Raw genomic sequence first — 13,086 nt, 5'->3', positions numbered from 1 at the left:
CCTACAACTAATACATTTCCCTTTCATTTGATTGTCAACAGCACTCCGTCATATTCAGTTAATTGTCTCGGTAGGTACCTTTACGTATTTGTGTAATAATTCCATCGAAATCCGTTCAGCCGTTTATGCGTGATTGAGTAACAAACGTTCAAATAAACAGGCGAATGGAATTGATTGAAGTGCCGCATGTTGCTTTGTGTACACAAGTACGTTATTGAATTACAATATACTAGGGTTTCTGTACAGAGAGATAGCTCCAAGCGATAAGGCTGCTATTGTTTACGTCTATTACGTTTAAATGATTACACACTACTCATCATTATCATCATCAATAGCACATATTACAATATATGTATAAAAGTTACTATAATAAATAGGCTTTAAGTCAGTGACTAACGCTAATTTGAATGGCCAATTCTTTCACCACACGGGCAAGCCCTAGTCCAGTGTTTTTCACCGACTGGCTAAGATAGGGTTTCCTCTTTCAGCTACAACCTACAACCCTCTATATCTACTACTTATGTTAAACGGGAAATGAAAGTTTGCACGTGATCTAAAAAAACGAACTTTACCTACCAAATTATGTACCAAAGAAACAAAGACTGGAAGCCAGACTAGACTTTCACAAAAACGACATCAACAAAACACGATCTACGTACGCCACGGCACAGCAAGGGCACAGCATCCGTTGAATTAAACACTGAAATACAATGGGAAAGGGCTGAAATTACATCGATGCCGATGAACAACTAGAAGCTGGCTTGTCAGGGGCAGAATGTTAATAACCCCGCGAGGAATCCTCGTCCAGACGACCCTATTACAAAGTGGTAAGGGCTAATTTTCGTCCTGGTAAAGTACCCAGAAGGCGTGTAAGGGTAAGTACTCATAAATCTGTCATTTCGGTCTAGTCCAGATGTCTCCGAGCGAAAGCTACGGTCTGTTGATTTTTCAGGCAATCAATAGGTTTACCTAAACCCAATTGAAACTAAAACTTTCATTAATTAGTTTTCCCTTTGTTTAAAGTTATAGGTAATTTGAACAAAAATATTGGAATTTCTGAGCTAACATTTTGAAAACTTCGTAGATTTAATTGAATAATTATAATTGAAAAGCGCCGTGAGGCTGCAAACAAAAGACAGTCAATAAGGGTAGCATGTCATAACATTTTAGTGTTCACAGAAGCAGAAGTCTAGACTGCCGTCTGTGAGGGAGGTACTTGTGCTGTCTGAGCGGTATTCAATAGCAGGCGAAATCCAACCCGCTTGAGGTAATCGATGTGATGACGACGCGTTTCACAAAGGTGCCCGTATCAGGACAGTTTACCCTAATCGATTTCTACAGTGTATGTGTGCTACTAGTTATAGCATTATAGATTTATGTGAATATGCTGGTATATAGGATAAGCAACATTGTCATCAATTATTTAAATGTCCTACATTTAAATAACATAGCTATGACGAACTCAGAAATGTAATATTATATAGAATCAAATGAAATTCTGGTAATAAACTTTTCAGGTCATAACTCTCAAAACTTGTTTGTAACTTTTGACCCGAAGTTTAACATAATTACGAATTCTTACGAGAAAAAAACAACTTGGCAGATAAAAGTGAAATTCTCTGCGAATTTTGATGGAAGGCGGAAAAGTTGAGGAAGTTGACGATATAAATATGAAAAAAGGATTCCGCCTTTTTTATAATTGTATAGTGCCACTCCATTTATTAAGTGAGGATTTTTTTTAATTACCTAGTACGTATTTTGGTTATATAGTTATTAGTTACCTATGCATATAAAGATTTATAATATAAGTATTATAAAATGAATATTGTTTTTTTACGAATCTCTCTATGTTTTAGGGCAATAGTTCTTCAAAATGTCTCTCTGTGTCACTCCTTTCGACTTAATATACCTACCAGTTTTGCTACATCCTATATAAATCCTATAAGAAAATATACCTATCGTACAATGTAGCGCGAGCAAGTTATCATTCTGAGATGTAACGTTTGCACTTAATTGTGGCTACGTTGGCAGCACTGCTTGTCTGTGGTCGCTAGTTAGTTATTCTGTGATTGTAGAGACGATGGCGGTAGAATACTTGACGAGCTGCGTTCTTTGATGAAACCTCGATGAAACATTAGCCTTTGAAAAACGTTTTAGCAGACAATTTACTTTACAAATTGGTTACTATTCTTTCCGTTTTAACAATCTAATTTAAGTACTTTTATAATATTAGTAAGATACAAACAAATAAGAGTAAATATTTAGTACAGTACGTACCTTCTCGTTTAAGAAGTACTTATGTTCCTTGGTACCTACTGTCATCTATTTTGATTCACTATTGGAAGATACAAGTTAGTAAATTCAGTTAGTCTAATGTAGACCCGAATTTGAATAGTGAAGTCCGGAGAGCCAGTAAATAGTAGGATATCTCAATAGCAACACATATTTTGTCACATATTTTAGCATATACCTATAAAAAGTTCATGTTGTGTGTGCCACACCATTATTGTGTGATTTGAATTTTACAAATAGGCTGGTTAACGGTAGAGTATAGAAGTTCAATTTAATTCTGAAGACCAGCAGAAGGCCTTTTCTTTTCCTCTACACATTACACATGTATATTCTGTATAAATAAAAAATATATAATATAAAAAAATATAATAGGTACAAAAGTCCAGTTTTTTTTTACCGTAATATAAATTTACATGTTGTCGTATCATTCGACCTTTTGACAACCGCATCAGAATAGCTGCCCGATGGGAGTTTGAAGAGTCGTTACTGCCCGGTTGTACCCTCCAAGTCCGAAGATCCACAACTTTGCTCGTTAACAGACTGACTGACAAGCACACTGTGAAGCGAAGTTGGTCCGATATTCGGCGGTTGTATCGCAATTTGGTCTATGGGTCTATGGCCAAGTTCGTCCGACGAATTTGTAAGACAATACGTTATTCGCAAATTGTCGTCCGTTGGGCTGTTTCGTGTTTATGGTGATTGGTCCTGGTTACTATATAGATATCGAGGTTTTTATATAATGTATTATCATATTTAATAAAGACAAAGCTTAGACCGTACCTATAGACTAGTAGGTAATCTCCCATAAGCTCTAGACATTTTACGAAAGCTCTAGCAACTTGGCCGGCCCAGCTCACTCGTAATTACACTTGTCACTGCTCGCACACCCTGTATAACCATCATATCACCCCGTATAGTCGTGACAGCAAAGTTAGTGACTTACGCCTCGAAACTTTGGGCACGGGGCTAAGTGCCAACTCGGGTACTCTCGGGAACTTTACGGTGTAGGTAGGTGGAGAAACAAATATATGTACATAGGTAGCCTATATATGCACACTGTACAAGATGGATAGCTCTTCAGGTAATAATTATTGATGACAGGGTTGTCATGACTGATTTGGAGATTGTGTTTGGTAAATATAGTTTAGCATGAATTACTTGCAAATTAATCACCCAATATAAAGGATATTGGGTGATTAATTTGCAAGTAATTCATCACCCAATTCTAAAATCCTTCAAGTACTTATAATATTTTTTGTATTTTTTTTTAATTCACAACGTAGTTAAATCTAAACCATTTTCCGTTGTATACTTAGGTACATATATTTTTTGAACAAACAATGACACAAGACAATTTCCGGAACAGCCCTATAAACACCAATAAAGTGGCAACTACAGTAGTCCCCACACGTATTGCCAATTTAAAACGTGGGGCATAAAATGGCGTCTCTATGTGTATGTTTAATATAGCAGGAAGTTACATACGGAACCAGAGGCAGATGAAAGACAGACTAAATCAAAAGCGTCTTCATACAATTTCCCTTTGAACGGGGAACTGCAGGGTATGGAATTATGTGACGCGTGACGCGTGAGTCGTGACGACTCAAAGAAAACATGTTTTAAATTTTGGCGTCACACGTTTGTTTGAGGATTTAAAATAGAATAGAATATACTTTCTTTAATAATGTATATGTTATATGTATGAATATATATCTTTAATTATGAACTTAATTTATGTTGTTATTGTGTAAAAAGATATAAAGAATATTTTATCTTTAATTGTAAGACAATCTATCTTTATAAACGTTTACCAAAATAACAGAACAGACGAGTCGTACAAGTATTTAATGTCGAATGAAGTCAAGTTTAGACTTTTAATAGAATAATTTGTTTGAAACTTTCGCTCACATATTATCATGTTCATTGTATTAGTTACCCATTAGTCGGCCAAGGGAACTTTGGGCACTATCATGTCGGTCTGATGCGTGCTTTATCACCTTCAGCTGATTATAACAGTATAATGCCTCTTTCATCCCGATATTGGTCCAATCAAGGTTAGTTATTGCATTCCACTTTTAGAGCAGTTGGCCCTGCCGGGCCTAAACGGCACATGTTAGAGGTGATAGTAAAATGGGCGATGCCAGGGTCATGGAAGAATATTCTTAATTATTTTTATTTTATTTTATTTACTTTATTTTATTTAATGAACAAAGCTCCTTACAGAGAACGATATTATTATGTATACCGGAGTACCCTCTAGAATAGAATAGATGGATGCCAGTAAGGCCCGGGTCTCCTATTTACGCCGTAGGTCGCATCCAGCCTCACGCCGTAGGCCGCGTCACGATGCTCACTAAGGCCCGGGTCTCCTATTTACTCCGTAGGTAGCGTCAAGTGTCACCGCCGTAGGCCGCGTCACAATGCTCATTATGTCTACGCGCCAACGTCGGCGTGTGAGGGAGACCGCATCAGTACATTTCTATAGTGAGCATCGTGACGCGGCCTACGGCGTGACGCTAGACGCAACCTACGGCGTAAATAGGAGACCAAGGCCTATAGAAATGTACTGATGCGGTCTCCCTCACACGCCGACGTTGGCGCGTAGACGTATTGAGCACCGTGACGCGGCCTACGGCGTGACGCTGGACGCGACCTACGGCGTAAATAGGAGACCCGGGCCTAAGTTGGAAGCAGGTAACTCCAACATAAGGCCGTCACTCCCAGAACAAGTTAAAAACGAATCAGTGACAAGAAACTTTCAAACTAATTACAACGAAATCTTGCGCTCGCAAGTTTCAGTTTTATGCAAATGCGCGTAGTTACACGAATCGGAACACGTAATTATGGAGATATTCAATGTTTTCTTAGACATACCTATCAATATATTATGTACTTCAGTACGGTGTTAATTATATTTAGATGTTTATTTATATTCAGAATAAATAAATAATACTTAAATAAATAATATGTGGGGACATCTCACACACGGCCATCCGACCCCAAGCTAGGCAGAACCTGTGTTATGGGTGTCGGACAGCTGATATATCTACACAAATACATAGATAGATAGATACTAAATATAACTATCAACACCCAAGACCCGAGTACAAATATCTGTCTTTAAACAAATATCTGTCCCAGCCGGGAATCGAACCCGGGACCTTCGGCTCAGTAGTCAGGGTCACTAACCACTACGCCATTCGGTCGTCAGAAAAAGATAAAAAATAAAAACATAACTAGAATTCCTGCCTAATTGCTTCGTTATTTCGAAGGACGCGTTGGTCAAACTTCGTGAAGAATTACATACTTTAATACTAAACTCAGAGGACCTTATTTCGAGACTTTCAACAGTGTCTGTCAACATGCCATACTTTCGCTAATCAGACAACGCTGAGAACTAAAACTGAACGTGAGTAAAGTAAAGGAAAGCAATGCACGGTGCGGTGGTGTTGCATTAGCACTGAAAGGCAAAGAAAGATATTAAATCTGAAACTAAAGCAATGGAAAAAAAAACAACACTTCTGGCATAACACTGCCGCATTATACATATGCCTCTCTAAAAGACCTAGTACACAGTTTCCTCAGCCCTCCTCAACTATCCTCCCCAACGTCACTTCCCCTCAACCAGCTAGTCTAGATCCGTCTTCCTCACTCGCGAAGTGCCCATGTAACGGCTGTCGACAACTTAACTGCTGCTAAACTTGTAATTTATAGTCTGTTTCAGGAGTTTCAGGTCTCTGTAGGGTGTAAGTAAGATCGGAGAATCCATGCTGGGGGTCACACTAGCTAACGATGTACGACATGTAGTTTCGCAGCCATACTGCGGGCAAACCACACGACTGTATCTCGCACCGATCGATTGCATTTCGACATTTCTTGTTCGTTTGTTTTTTTGTGAAGCTAGAGTAATCCTCAATGCTCGATTTCAAAGCAACATATCCCGTGTGCTACAAGTGCGAAAGTGAGCTTCTGTTAACAAGAGTTTAGGCTTGAGACGGCTAGAACTCTCTGATAGTACGAGGGCTACACCGAAAAGATCGGGAATAGAATACTTAGGAATAAATTAGAGTGAAACCTTTTTGGTGTATCAAATGTAGTGTTTTTTCAAACATAATTCCATTTTCGAATTTTAAAAAAAGTAAAAAATAAAAGAGTATTGACCATTTGAATTTGACAAGTCGGTGTAAAAAATGGAGCTTACGCGGGAACATTTCCGTGCAATAATTTTTCACAACTTTCGTCGAGGTTTATCTCAAGAACAATGTCTCGCCGAGCTTGTTTCTATTTATAAACTTGAAGCACCAAGTAAAACGACTATATATCGTTGGTATTCTGAGTTTCGCCGTGGACGTTCCTCTCTTACCACAGTCCCTTCTACTGGTCGGCCAAAAACAGCGGTAACACAAGATAACATCGATGCTGTACGCCAGTTAATAAAAGAAGATAGACATGTGACATACGAGCAGATTCGGGCTTCTCTCAGCGTTGGTATGACAACCATTCAAACCATTTTACATGAAGAACTGGGTGTCAAGAAGTTAGTTTCGCGCTGGGTGCCCCACCGTTTGACCGAGGAACAAAAGTCGGCTCGTGTTAATTGGTGTCGATCTGCTCTGCAACGGTTCAATGGAGGCAGTTCAAATGCTGTCTACAATATCGTCTCTGGTGATGAATCGTGGATTTATTCATATGAGCCCGAAAGAAAACATCAATCGGCAGTTTGGGTCTTCGAAGGTGAGGTCAAGCCAACAAAAGTTATTCGCTCACGCAGCGTGTCGAAAAAAATGGTCGCTTCGTTTGTATCGAAAACTGGCCATGTGGCTACGATTCCATTACAAGAACAAAGGACGGTTACTGCTGATTGGTACACAACAGTTTGTTTGCCGGAAGTCGTAAGAGAACTTCGTAAAACTAACCCGAATCGTCGTATAATCCTTCACCACGATAATGCAAGCTCTCATACCGCTCGCAAAACAAGAACGTTTTTAAATATGGAAAACGTGGAGTTGATGGACCATCCTCCGTATAGCCCTGATCTGAGCCCCAATGATTATTTTACATTCCCAAGAATTAAAGATATGCTACGTGGTCAACGGTTTAGCGGCCCAGAAGAGGCGGTCGAAGCTTACAAATCAGCTGTTTTGACAGTATCCACTTCAGACTGGAATTACTGTTTCAATGATTGGTTTAATCGAATGAAAAAGTGCATTGAATGTCACGGAGACTACTTTGAAAAACAATAAAAGTAAATAATATTATGATATCTTTGTACTTTTTTCTATTCCCGATCATTTCGGTATCGCCCTTACCTACATACTGTTGTTTACAACTTCAAGTTGCAAGTTTTAGGGAGAAATTGTTAGATACAGTGAACAACAAAAATCAAATGAAATAGATAAAACAAGAATAGTTTTATTTTGCCATTTTGCCGTATCCTGTAGTCGGGCGACTGTAAAAATGGCGGCAAGAAACCTGCCAAGTACCAGCTTGAAAATTCACCGCATTTTTTAACGATGCGTGCGTTCTCTGCCAAGTTGTTCAGATGTCGACACTTTAATATGAACTTAAAAACCACTCGAGAATCTTTTATACACACCTACACTCCACCGACTGAACTGAACCAAAAGTTTTTAATATTTAGCATTTTCTTTTCCGTTAAGTTGGTAACATGTGCTGTGGGGAACGAAAAGTGTATCATGATTTTTATCGTAGAACAGGCTAGTTTAAAATCCGTACCAAATATAAATTATTCTTTTAATACCATGCAAACAGACATATTGTCTTTAATTTTGTAGCTTAGTTGTTATCCACAGTTTTACATCAGGCTTAAGGTTATTCTTTTTTAAAGCATGGCAAAGGAGTTATTTGGATTCCCAAATATATCAGATATTTGAATGTATTGGTTAAAGTAGTATGCGAATCGTTTCAATCAAACGATTCAGAGTCTACATTCCCCTTTGTACATATATCCCAAACATTTAGGATGCCTTATATGTTTTGTTGTTGGATTTTAATTAAAATACTTGATACTACTGTACGCGGTGGAAGCTAAATGAATTCTGCACACTAGCATTTAACGTGCAAAATAAAATATTTCGGAATCATTCTGGTAACATTGTGCGAACATTTAACAATTTGTATTTCAATCCGTTCTTTATGAATGTGCATCGTTATAAGAGCTGCATTTAAATTTCTGATGTTGATTTTAACGGTGCGCTCTAAGTGCAAATTGCATTCGGAAATTATTAAAATATCTTTCAGGGTGTGAAATTGATATTTCCGAAAAAAAAACACATGATGTGATTGATCAAACTGATAAGTAATTTTTCTCACAGAAACATAGAAATGTATTTTGTTATTGGCCTAAGTGAATTTCAAATTTTAAAGCGCAGACGGTTGAAAGAAACATAATTATTTCTTTGAGAAAGTTGTTGTGTTTGACGAGTAGGTCACGAACATTTTCAGGAGCATTTCATATAAATAATAAATTTTCTTTATTAGATTCGAAAAAGAGAACAAGTTAGTAAAACTAAGATCCCTAGCTCCTCCACTAGGATACCCTGTGTTGGGGGCGCCAGTCTCTTTCGTTCTTAATACATTGTAACAGTTAAATAAGGTATAAGTGAGACTTATCAAAGAAATAAATAAGCAATACTGTATGTAACTTAGAGTTGTACATAGTTTCTGAAATATACACCCTGTATACTTTGAACATTGAATGAACAGCCCATTTTGTCTGGTTCTTAAAATGAAAACGTTCTAATTAATGAAGAGAAGCATGCAAATGAATAAACAAACAAATATTTCCTCGCCCGAGTACGTGATGTCATTGTGGGACAATGTGGGCCGCCATCACCCCTGTCACCCGCTCGAGGAGGGTCACTCTAAACTGGCGAAAAACGAACGAACGAGAGTTGTCGTGCAATCGGCCCGTTCAATCAACGAGATAGAGTCGTGGCTCGCGCAGCAGCTCTCTGAAATTTTGTTTTTTGTCTTAGATAGTGACCCCCACGTCACCCGCTCCGCGACGCAAAATATTGTGTCGTCTCATTTTGCATTAAATATTTTATTAAAAAGTTAAAGAGTACCTATATTAATTAACAATGACTATTTTATTATCAATTGACGATCTTTTTGGTCCGAAAATTTAGCATGTATTCACGACACTCTTTTAAGCTACGAAATATACCTATCTGCGTTTTTAAATTAAAATTATTTTAATAATAATAATAATAATAAAACATTTATTTTCAGATAACAAGATCCATAGTACATGCAATGTCAATCAAATTAAAAATAAAATAATAATTAAAAATTAAAATTAGATCACAATAAATCAATAAATTAATTAAAATTAATATTACATCACAATAAATCACAATTATATTAAGCAAATCATTATTAATGATCTTTCTCTTATCATGCCGACGACGAAGTGGCTAATTGATATATTGTTATAATATTGACATTTAATATTTTAATTCCACTACATTATGCTTTATCCAGCATAAACCCCATATTATTTAACCATTACTTTCCACCAACGAATTTCTGTAAAATTTGCCTCTAACTCAAAATACATCCACTCTGCGATAATTCGCTTTAACCCCGAAATCGCTGTAGAATCTGCAATACAGTCAAGTTTGTTGACAAACAAAGGGCTCTAATTACACAGACAATACGGGCCATTTCCCTTTGTGACATCGGGAGAGTCGGACCCAGGGAGAAGTATACTTTTTATGTAAATGGGATTATTTTCATTGCTTTCGGTTAAAATACTAGACACGCGATAATCCGCCAATTGTACCGTATCTTGTAACCTCTTAATAGTTAGAACAGTTACTCCCAAATTAATAGAGCTTTTTGACACTTTACAATAGGTTTATAATTGACGTTGTGATATGCGAATTACAGAGATATGGGTTTACTTGTCTAAGACGAATAACCAACATTTTCATTGACGTAATGAGTCAAAATTCGGGTGTTTCACAGTCAACCTTGTCGTAAATTTACAAAACGTTCTATGAATTTGAGGGTTACTTTATAAGCCGTTTACAAGTTTATTATAAATAGTTACCTACTTAAATTTAAAAACAAAATACTATGCCTAACTATCTACACCTACCTAGTCAAAAATCTGTATACACAAACTAACCTTCAAATTAATACACAGTATTTTAAATTTACAACAAGGTTATAATTTACATTGGAACAGACGAATTTCGACTCTTTACGTAAGTCAAAAAGATGAAACTCGTATATCACAACGTCAATTTTACACCTATTGTAAAGTGTCAGAAAGCTCAATGAATTTGGGGGTAAGCTTTTAAATAATATTATCTCTTATTGTCCCTTTCACATAATCAAGTTTTCACATTGACAATCAAATCATCACCTCTGTTTCTATGTGAAACGATCACACAATCCATACCTTATCCTCCTACCATGAGATACGATATAAAAGCCAAGAAACGCAATAGGTGTCAGTGAGACATTTGGCCGAGTGTACCTAGTAGTAATTAATCATGTCAGGCCAGCACTGGCGGTAGTGTTGGTGTGTTGGTGCTTGGTCGACGTTTGTCAACGGATGCAGGGGTAGGGAGGGCTATTTGATCTAATTTATGACCATTATAGAACCTTATCAAGTGTGTGAAGGGTGGATCGGTGGGGTTTGTAAGTTTCATTCAGGTTTAAATTATGTGTATCAGAGTAATTAAGGATGGATGAAACCATATGAAACAATTTTGTTAATGAATGTTTCAATTTTTCTACGTTTTATATGTGTGCCATATGGAAGTGTATTGACTATTAAGTAAAATCAACACTATTGCAGAGTTCCAAGAAAGTTAAAAGACCGTTCAGTACATACTAGTAGTCAAACTAGTACATAACGTTAAGACAAACACCGCGGAAATTGATTGCAACTTGCGACCCCTCGATTGGGAAGCCACTCCGTTCCGTACCTCCTTGCAGTCGCTGAGGATTCATTATCGTCTACAGGCGGCCCTGACTCGACTACCCGGCGACAACAACAGACGTATATTTAGGAGCTACAGTTACTTAACTCCTCTAATTTTAGGTAAATTTCTGCCTTTAGAAACGAAAGATTTAAAAAAAAGGTGTCCATATTTTTTCTGAAAGGTGCTATAAAGGTTCTATAATAGGCACCTAATGAATGACAGTTGATGTAAAACGGAGTGTGTCAAACTGTACCCCCTTTACCCTACGCTCGTGGCATCGTATTAGTGCGTAGCTCCACCTTATTGATCTTTGTGTGCGCGCGCAACTCTCGCCCCCCACCCCCTTGCCCGGAGGGGGGGGAGGGTTCAAACGCTCGTTCGAAATACGAATCGAACCTTTTTTTTTCTTCGTGGAAGGGCGCGAATCGGAAGATTATCGGAGATCGGTTCCAAGTGCTTGTCACGGAAGACGTATGCTTATATTTACTGTTATTTTTATGGATGTCGAAAGTCGAAACACTGTTGACTTGGACTAGGATTTGTTTATTATAATTCTAAGAATTTATTTAAAAATACATGTTAAGTAATATAAAGATAAAGATTTTTTTTTTTATACTTAACTGTATCAACATTCTATCATACTTGCTGTTCATGCCTAATTTTACAACAACAAAAAAACTTTATTTAGCAAAATATTTAGTAAGTAAGTATAAAGTGCAAATAAAAGTTTTAAGTACCTTAAGTACGAAAATCGAAGCCAACCAATATCCACAGACATAAACACAATGGGGGGGGAAAACTTTCAAATAAAAATACTTGGCTCATAAATTATGACACGAAACTGGAAACTTCGTTCACGGCTAGACAAGGTTACCTTTCTTCACCCTTTAAGTGGAGCTTTTGGAATGAATTTGCTTGGTAATTGAGTAGAATATATTCATTTAACTTCAAAGGTTCAATAGCCGGCTTTTTTTAAACACAGATTTTTGTTCTTGCGTTTTAGTTGTGCCTGAAAATAGTACTTATTGGGACTAACGTAAAATTTGACTTAAATTACTCTTGTAAAACAAACCACAATCATCTTTGATTAAAGTTTAATTCAATACATCGTAGAAGAGATTGTACAACAGTTTTTGTAATTAAATTAAATGCATTCAATAGTACCGAACTCGGAAGAAGCCAATAACGTCCGGACGATATCGGCAGCCGTGTCTCGCTTGTGCCAACATGGCGACGAAATAGAAAATATTTTACATACATTTCAGCGCCAACGTCGTGAGGAAATACGGAGCTTATGTACCTAGAAAATAGCTATATGTGCAGCACTGCAGTTCCAATGTGGCCCTTACGATGCACGAATTAAGGCCTAGGAAGTCCAAAGAGTTGTGCTGATAGGAGCTCCACTGTACTATAGTAAATACCAAGGAGCACTGACGTAAGAGGAAAATAATACGAAGCTCTCTACCTACTGGGAACAATGTTAACTGCAATTGAAGATGTTAGTCGTTTAAAAAGGCAATGAGCATGTTTATATGGAAGGTTGGGAGAAGTACCCAGCTGTATACAGAGGAGACATTGAGAAAGTCAACTAAATATAATATTATTGTATAGTGACTTTTTTACCCGAATCCCGAGGCACAAAAGTGATAAGTTTTTAACGTTTACGAATGCAAATATTGTCAATTCCTTTGCCATTCTCTGATCCTTATAAGTAGACAGAAGCAGCTACTAAATATATATAACGATTGCTTAGGGAAGAAATATCTGAGGTTTACTGAAAAAAACATTGTGAAATAAAATTTGATTGAAATGTTCGGCCATTACAACTTCCTGG

General features: G+C 37.2%; 1 protein-coding gene across 3 annotated transcripts in view; it reads right to left on the bottom strand.

Moving 5' to 3' along the window:
• Nucleotides 1–13,086, bottom strand: part of LOC105388858 (amyloid-beta-like protein) — a 128,063-nt gene that overhangs the window by 23,247 nt on the left and 91,730 nt on the right. The gene's annotated exons all lie outside the window — the stretch shown is intronic.

The sequence above is a fragment of the Plutella xylostella genome, chromosome 18, assembly GCF_932276165.1.
Source record: "Plutella xylostella chromosome 18, ilPluXylo3.1, whole genome shotgun sequence".
Classification (NCBI taxonomy): Eukaryota; Metazoa; Arthropoda; class Insecta; order Lepidoptera; family Plutellidae; genus Plutella; species Plutella xylostella.
This window is presented reverse-complemented; position numbering and strand designations above follow the sequence as displayed.